The sequence below is a fragment of the Lolium rigidum genome, chromosome 1 (assembly GCF_022539505.1).
Source record: "Lolium rigidum isolate FL_2022 chromosome 1, APGP_CSIRO_Lrig_0.1, whole genome shotgun sequence".
NCBI lineage: Eukaryota > Viridiplantae > Streptophyta > Magnoliopsida > Poales > Poaceae > Lolium > Lolium rigidum.
This window is the reverse complement of record NC_061508.1, coordinates 193,770,920-193,780,149: the sequence shown is the minus strand read 5'-3', so window position 1 is coordinate 193,780,149 and position 9,230 is coordinate 193,770,920.

The following is a 9,230-nucleotide window of genomic DNA, read 5'->3' as shown; positions in this document are numbered from 1 at the left end:
TATTCAGAATTCATCACTTCCTCACACGAATACCATTACCCTCTAGATCTATAACACCAAGTAAGAACTCGATATTGCAACATGCATTTGCATATCAAAGTCAAACTTCATGTATGGATCTAGTCAATCAATGAAAATCCAATAAAATCCAAGAAGATTCAGCTTTGTGCATGTAATACACACCATCATAAGCCTGAATATGATTGTTGAGTAAGACATCTCTAAACATCAGGCTGAGATGTGTAGTATATAACACCACATAATATAGGTTTATATCGTGATACTTAGCACTTATATATGGAAGTCTACTATTTGTCTCAACCTTTACCTTAATTGCACAATTGCAATGAGATCAACTTGAGACAAAATGGTCTAGGATAGCTAAGGTTAACCTAATTTTCTTTGGAAGTACTAATTTAGCTTCCCTTTTTGTTGAGGAATACCTCACATGATATCTTTAGGTTCCAACATCGTTACTCTAAACACATAACTATTGGAATATAACTCTTATACTTCCATGTGTTCTTACCATGTAACTAGGGTTCTGATGTACTTGACACAGTTCCCATGGTTTTGGAACACAAATCTTGCTCTACCTGACTTCTTATTGTACTCCTCCTAAGTATTTATGATGTTCTAGTCCATCACATAACGATTCTCAGGTGAATCATATATGATTAACAACTCTACCCTGTAAGTAGGCATATTTTACTCCTATTTCTCTTTCTTACCTCCCATGATTGACTCATCATGGTCTATACTATTTCCTATAACTATTTGTATCACTTATTATCAACTGTTTCACAAGTTTGGATGAATTTGAATTACCAATTACTTGTCTTCGTATACACCTTCTAGTAGGATATCTTGCTTATCTTTATCACTTGATATTATTCTTATTACGGTTCTGGATAACTCTTACTTAACCATAACATGTGTTGGTACACATCTTCCAATAGGATATCTTCCTTATGGTTGTATCCTCTCTTTGGACTACCATGTATTGTATACCAACTGTGATCTACTCATCTATTGTTTTAAGACTTCAAGGGTGTGCTACATATTTGGGATTAGCTAACTAACTTTACTTAGGAAAGATAGGTAAGAAATGTTGACTCAAGTGTGTCAGGATTATTCTCAAGTGAATATCCATCTCAAGTCATAAGAAGTATTTGGTTTAGCATAGTTGACTTAGCTAATACAACTTCCTATAGACACTACCAATCCTACAGGTCTCCTTTAAAGGGTTTTAATCCTAGGGTCAAAGCATTTGCTCGATACCAACTGTGGTGACCCGGCATACCACTGCATGGTGTAGTATGCAAGTCTGATATAACACCAATGAAACACCGTTCCACTAGTATTATATCGCTCAGCGTAGTACAACAGAAACATATGCGGGTCCAAGGCATGTCTATAGAATTACAACATTGACTCTATTACATAAGATCATCACAGCCTCCTACTTTACAATGAGGTAAAACTGCAAATAAACTCCAGAAGAACGACTCGTAGTCTAGTCTTATCACGAACTCTATTTGTAGAGTATTCAACTAGCTATAGAGGCTATGAATAGATTCTAGCTAAATAGGAGCTACGTTTAGGAAGCTAGTTCCCTTCTATGGCTAATCTATGTTTTCTCCTTGTTGGATGTGGTGTTTGACTCCTCTGACAGGTTCATGTCCCTTGATGTAATTGTTGACTCCTCGGCCTTCGAGTTGTATTGTAGATCCTCCTTCGATGCCTCCATATCTAAGCAGGGGATTTAAGAGTGGGATGAGTACGAGCGTACTCAACAAGTTCATTATAGGAAAGAGGTGTTTAATGCACTAGCTACGACATTAGACCAGAAAGTCTAATACCAATGCAGTTTTCATAACATTTCTTCAAAAGGCTGCTTTTATTCAGAAGAACTATGTCCGTCACCTTCACCGGTTTACTAGAACTTCATGGAGTTCCTTTCCGACAGCTGTCGTAGCTCCAAATCCCGGAACAGGGAGTGACAGGTCACGATTCATTACACTCTGCGAGGTGTGTTGCTTTACCCATAAGAGATCTTAACCTTGGTGCCAACCGGGTGATCTTCCCGTCCACACTTCCTTTGGTGTGAGGCCCGGTATAAGGTCATAGTCAATCATATTCCTCCGCTACCTCGCACACCCACCCTTTGTTGCATACCCCGACCCTGGGTCCTCGCCGGTCCTCTTATACCAATTAAGGATGGACCCCGACCACGACGACAGTCTGGGACTAGTTAACCAAACGCCTTCACCGGTAGATGCAACCCATCAAAGACCGCAATACCGTGGGGAACTTATGGCTTCCCCAGCCTACCGCTTCCTCTTCGGGCGACAAGTTTCTACGGACCATGCCGTGGGGAACTTATGGCTTCCCCAGCCTACCGCTTGCCCCCTAGGAGTACAAGTGTCTACGGTAAAGCGCGTCCGTTGATGTACAAGAGGTGGAAATACGATTGACTATTCCGTCCCACTCCAGATCTTATGGTTAACACGGGTATTACGGCACAAGAATCACTGGACGACATTTGTTGTTTAATCCTAGATGGATATAAACCCTTGCAATGGAACCTCCACCATATCAACACAATCCATGGTTCCATTGCCCACCACATAGTCATATTCATAGTTATGAAAATAGTGGTTTTGCTTTTTATGCAATAGTGATAAACATAGTACTTTGCAAGTAATTTGGTAAAAATACTCAAATGGCATGAGCAAGCGATGAACTTGCCTTTCTTGACTGCAAGATTATGCAGACAAGGTCTTCGATACGCAATAACTCCAAATTCTGAAATAGCATCATCGTCCGGTAAGGACGATGTTTAAAAGATTGGCAAGGATGCAATAATGCATAAGTATGAGATGCAATCGCTCTAAGCGTGACCTAACCCCGATGATTTAGGATTAGTGAGTGGTAATGATTAGTTGAGGGTGTGTTGCACTTTTAGAGTGATTCACAAACAAGGTTCTTATTCAGGGTTGTGTTGTTTTAGAATCATAAGCAGGTGGTAAAATGCATAGTAACAGTCATACACACCAAGGAATAGTAGTTGTATCATAGGTAAAGAGCAGTTGTCAATTTTAAGTCCTATAGTGCATGGTTGATGATTACTTATTATATACTTCAAAAGAATAACTTTTGAAGAACATGCTTCTTAAGTAATAAGAAGTATCTCAATTAATGGTGAGGGTATCTAGAGTTTCCTATTGGATCTATTAAGTAAGGAATGGTGGTTTCCTAAATAGGATGATTCATAATTATCTAATACTAGTAGAGTTTAGTGGAACAGGGTTATGTAGTGCAAAATAGTAGGTATGGTTGCTATTAGGGTTCATCAACCTAGTGTGATGCTATATAGGTATGAGTAAGGTTGATAATTTTGATGATAGGAACTAGGGTTTAGGCTTAGGTGTTCCTATTTGATCATCTAGGTTTGATGAGATGAACACATGGAATGCTAAAGTCTTAGTGATAGGCTCCCATATTTTATGTGGACCTAGATATGCACTTAGTGGCTAATTATGGATCTAGGTATGAAAACAAGGTCTTTTGATCACATGTTCTAACCTAGGGTTTAGGTTTAGAAGCAAATTAGGATTCACATGTAATAATAGAGCTAGGTTTCTAAATGAATTTAGGGTTTAGGATTACACATGAAATGATGAGTTTCTAGTTTTCTTCCTTATGGAACTAGGGCTTTCTAATTACCCTAAAGTTCTTGAATTAATAACTTCACTATAAGGTTGAAGTTATTAATAACTTTGAAATAAAAACAATATTGAATTTTCCATTTTGTTATTTTTGAACAATTAATAATTAAGATAATTATTAATCAGGTTTTAAATTCCAATAATAGGGATTTAACAAGTTACGATTAAAGAAAATTATTTTTAATGTTTTATTTATTGATTTACTGGTTTTTATTTATTTTTAGAAACTTTTCTTAATTATTGAATTTTAATTGAATTTAGAATTACAAGAAAAGGCATAATTAATAAGCATTAAGCAATTAAATTTTTATTAAAAATAAAAATTCAATATTATATTTTTACTGGATAGATTTTATTTTGAGGAACATTTTGATATCTGATACGCGTACAGCACGCGTCCGTTGGGAACCCCAAGAGGAAGGTGTGATGCGTACAGCGGCAAGTTTTCCCTCAGAAAGAAACCAAGGTTTATCAAACCAGGAGGAGCCAAGAAGCACGTTGAAGGTTGATGGCGGCGAGATGTAGTGCGGCGCAACACCAGGGATTCCGGCGCCAACGTGGAACCTGCACAACACAACCAAAGTACTTTGCCCCAACGAAACATCAAGGTTGTCAATCTCACCGGCTTGTCGTAACAAAGGATTAGATGTATAGTGCGGATGATGACTGTTTGCAAAGAACAAGTAAAGAACAATAGCAGACAGATTTGTATTTCAGATGTAAAGAATGGACCGGGGTCCACAGCTCACTAGAGGTGTCTCTCCCATAAGATAAATAGCATGTTGGGTGAACAAATTACAGCCGGGCAATTGACAAATAGAGAGAGCATGACAATGCACATACATGATATGATGAGTATTGTGAGATTTAATTGGGCATTACGACAAAGTACATAGACCGCTATCCAAGCATGCATCTATGCCTAAAAAGTCCACCTTCAAAGTTATCATCCGAACCCCTTCCAGTATTAAGTTGCAAAACAACGAGACAATTGCATTAAGTATGGTGCATAATGTAATCAATAACTACATCCTCGGACATAGCATCAATGTTTTATCCCTAGTGGCAACAAGACATCCACAACCTTAGAACTTTCTCGTCACCGTCCCGCATTTAATGGAGGCATGAACCCACTATCGAGCATAAATACTCCCTCTTGGAGTTAAGAGCAAAAACTTGGCCGGAGCCTCTACTAATAACGGAGAGCATGCAAGATCATAAACAACACATAGGTAATAGATTGATAATCAACATAACATAGTATTCTCTATCCATCGGATCCCGACAAACACAACATATAGAATTACAGATAGATGATCTTGATCATGTTAGGCAGCTCACAAGATCCGACAATGAAGCACATGAGGAGAAGACAAACATCTAGCTACTGCTATGGACCCATAGTCCAGGGGTGAACTACTCACTCATCACTCCGGAGGCGACCATGGCGGTGAAGAGTCCTCCGGGAGATGATTCCCCTCTCCGGCAGGGTGCCGGAGGCGATCTCCAGAATCCCCCGAGATGGAATTGGCGGCGGCGGCGTCTCGCAAGGTTTTCCGTATCGTGGCTCTCGGCATCGGGGGTTTCGCGACGAAGGCTTTAAGTAGGCGGAAGGGCAACGCGGGGGGCCACACGAGGGCCCCACACGCCAGGGCTGCGCGGCCAAGACCTGGGTCGTGCCGCCCTGTTGTGGCGGCGCCTCGTGGCCCCACTTCCTTTCCCCCTCGGTCTTCTGGAAGCTTCGTGCAAAAATAGGACCCTGGGCGTTGATTTCGTCCAATTCCGAGAATATTTCCTTTGTAGGATTTCTGAAACCAAAAACAAGCAGAAAACAAAGAATCGGCTCTTCGGCATCTCGTTAATAGGTTAGTGCCGGAAAATGCATAAATACGACATATAATGTGTATAAAACATGTAGATATCATCAATAATGTGGCATGGAACATAAGAAATTATCGATACGTCGGAGACGTATCAGCATCCCCAAGCTTAGTTCCTGCTCGTCCCGAGCGTGTAAACGATAACAAAGATAATTTCTGGAGTGACATGCCATCATAACCTTGATTATACTATTGTAAGCATATGTAATGAATGCAGCGATCAAAACAATGGTAATGACATGAGTAAACAACTCGAATCATAAAGCAAAGACTTTTCATGAATAGTACTTCAAGACAAGCATCAATAAGTCTTGCATAAGAGTTAACTCATAAAGCAATAAATTCATAGTAAAGGTATTGAAGCAACACAAAGGAAGATTAAGTTTCAGCGGTTGCTTTCAACTTGTAACATGTATATCTCATGGATATTGTCAACATAGAGTAATATAACAAGTGCAATATGCAAGTATGTAGGAATCAATGCACAGTTCACACAAGTGTTTGCTTCTTGAGGTGGGGAGAGATAGGTGAACTGACTCAACATAAAAGTAAAAGAAAGGCCCTTCGCAGAGGGAAGCATTGATTGCTATATTTGTGCTAGAGCTTTGATTTTGAAAACAAGAAACAATTTTGTCAACGGTAGTAATAAAGCATATGTATCATGTAAATTATATCCTACAAGTTGCAAGCCTCATGCATAGTATACTAATAGTGCCCGCACCTTGTCCTAATTAGCTTGGATTACCGGGATCATCGCAATACACATGTTTTAACCAAGTGTCACAAAGGGGTACCTCTATGCCGCCTGTACAAAGGTCTAAGGAGAAAGCTCGCATTTTGGATTTCTCACTTTTGATTATTCTCAACTTAGACATCCATACCGGGACAACATAGACAACAGATAATGGACTCCTCTTTAATGCATAAGCATGTAGCAACAATTAATGTTCTCATATGAGATTGAGGATATATGTCCAAAACTGAAACTTCCACCATGATTCATGACTTTAGTAGCGACCCAATGTTCTTCTCTAACAATATGCATGCTCTAACCATTAAAGTGGTAAATCTCCCTTACTTCAGACAAGACGGACATGCATAGCAACTCACATGATATTCAACAAAGAATAGTTGATGGCGTCCCCAGGAACATGGTTATCGCGCAACAAGCAACTTAATAAGAGATAAAGTGCATAAGTACATATTCAATACCACAATAGTTTTTAGGCTATTTGTCCCATGAGCTATATATTGCAAAGGCGAATGATGGAAATTTAAAGGTAGCACTCAAGCAATTTACTTTGGAATGGCGGAGAAATACCATGTAGTAGGTAGGTATGGTGGACACAAATGGCATAGTGGTTGGCTCAAGGATTTTGGATGCATGAGAAGTATTCCCTCTCGATACAAGGTTTAGGCTAGCAAGGTTATTTGAAACAAACACAAGGATGAACCGGTGCAGCAAAACTCACATAAAAGACATATTGTAAACATTATAAGACTCTACACCGTCTTCCTTGTTGTTCAAACTCAATACTAGAAATTATCTAGACTTTAGAGAGACCAAATATGCAAACCAAATTTTTAGCAAGCTCTTCGTATTTCTTCATTAATGGGTGCAAAGTATATGATACAAGAGCTTAAACATGAGCACAACAATTGCCAAGTATCAAATTATTCAAGACATTTTAGAATTACTACATGTAGCATTTCCCAATTCCAACCATATAACAATTTAACGAAGAAGATTCAACCTTCGCCATGAATACTATGAGTAAAGCCTAAGGACATATTTGTCCATATGCAACAATGGAGCGTGTCTCTCTCCCACACAATGAATGCTAGGATCCATTTTATTCAAACAAAAACAAAAACAAAAAACAAACCGACGCTCCAAGCAAAGTACATAAGATGTGATGGAATAAAAATATAGTTTCAGGGGAGGAACCTCGATAATGTTGTCGATGAAGAAGGGGATGCCTTGGGCATCCCCAAGCTTAGACGCTTGAGTCTTCTTAAAATATGCAGGGGTGAACCACCGGGGCATCCCCAAGCTTAGAGCTTTCACTCTCCTTGATCCTATTGTATCATCCTCCTCTCTTGATCCTTGAAAACTTCCTCCACACCAAACTCGAAACAACTCATTAGAGGGTTAGTGCACAATAAAAATTAACATGTTCAGAGGTGACATAATCATTCTTAACACTTCTGGACATTGCATAAAGCTACTGGACATTAATGGAACAAAGAAATTCATCCATCATAGCAAAAGAGGCAATGCGAAATAAAAGGCAGAATCTGTCAAAACAGTAACAGTCCGTAAAGATGGATTTTATCGAGGTACCAGACTTGCTCAAATGAAAATGCTCAAATTGAATGTAAGTTGCGTACATATCTGAGGATCACTCACGTAAATTGGCATAATTTTCTGAGTTACCTACAGAGAATTAGATCCAGATTCGTGACAAAGAAAGAAATCTGTTTCTGCGCAGTAATCCAAATCTAGTATGAACCTTACTATCAACGACTTTACTTGGCACAACAATGCACAAAACTAAGATAAGGAGAGGTTGCTACAGTAGTAAACAACTTCCAAGACTCAAATATGAAATAAAGGTACTGTAGTAAAAACATGGGTTGTCTCCCATAAGCGCTTTCTTTAACGCCTTTCAGCTAGGCGCGAAAGTGTATATCAAGTATTATCAAGAGATGCGAGTATCAACATTACCTTGGGCTTTACCCTTACCTTTCTTGTTCTTTTTCTTACTCTTTGATTTAGGGAATATATGTCTACCCCCGGTGTAGAGGTGAATTTTAGGGTGCCTTCTCCCATATCTATGACTCGCTCCCAATAGTTTCAGCGAGGGATCTTCCGAGTGTGATTTGTCCTGTTCCTCGCACATTCAATAACAAGATAATCAATGGATATTGTTCTCCCAAGAATGGTTGTATGCACACCCGTAGCTATTCCTTTAGGAATTATAACAGAGTTATCAATAAGGGTTATTCCTTCTCCCCCTTCAACAAATCCCCAAAGTTTCAAAGATTCATGAATACTCTTAGGCATTAGGCAAAATTCGGACATAATATCACAATTGGCATGAAGAGTTTGGTCACCGATAACAATTTTAATAGTAGGATCCCATAATGAAGGTTCAGAGTTCACTAAAACTTGATCAAGATGGTTACGAACATATGTATAATTTTCATTCAAGCTAGATGCACTTGTCTCAAGAGTGTTTAATCTATTATAAATGCTAATAAGGGGTGAATCAAAGTTATTAGTTGAATCATGTGATGCAACCAACTTCTTTATGGCATTAAAAGCTTGATCCCCATTGCAATGAAGGAAATCTCCTCCCACTACAAAGCATCCAAGGCATATCTATAGCGAATCATAAGACCAAAATAAAAATTACTAAGGAGCAAACTTAGAGTCATTTGAGGTTCAGTTTTACGATAAAATGTAAAAATTCTGGACCAAGCATCTTTAAAACTCTCCTCATCCCCTTGTTTAAAAGTGAAGACTAATTCCTCAGGTGTAGAAGTAACAGGTGCAGAACTAGACATGGTAACAAAAGTAAAATGCAAGTAACTAATATTTTTGTGTTTTTGATAT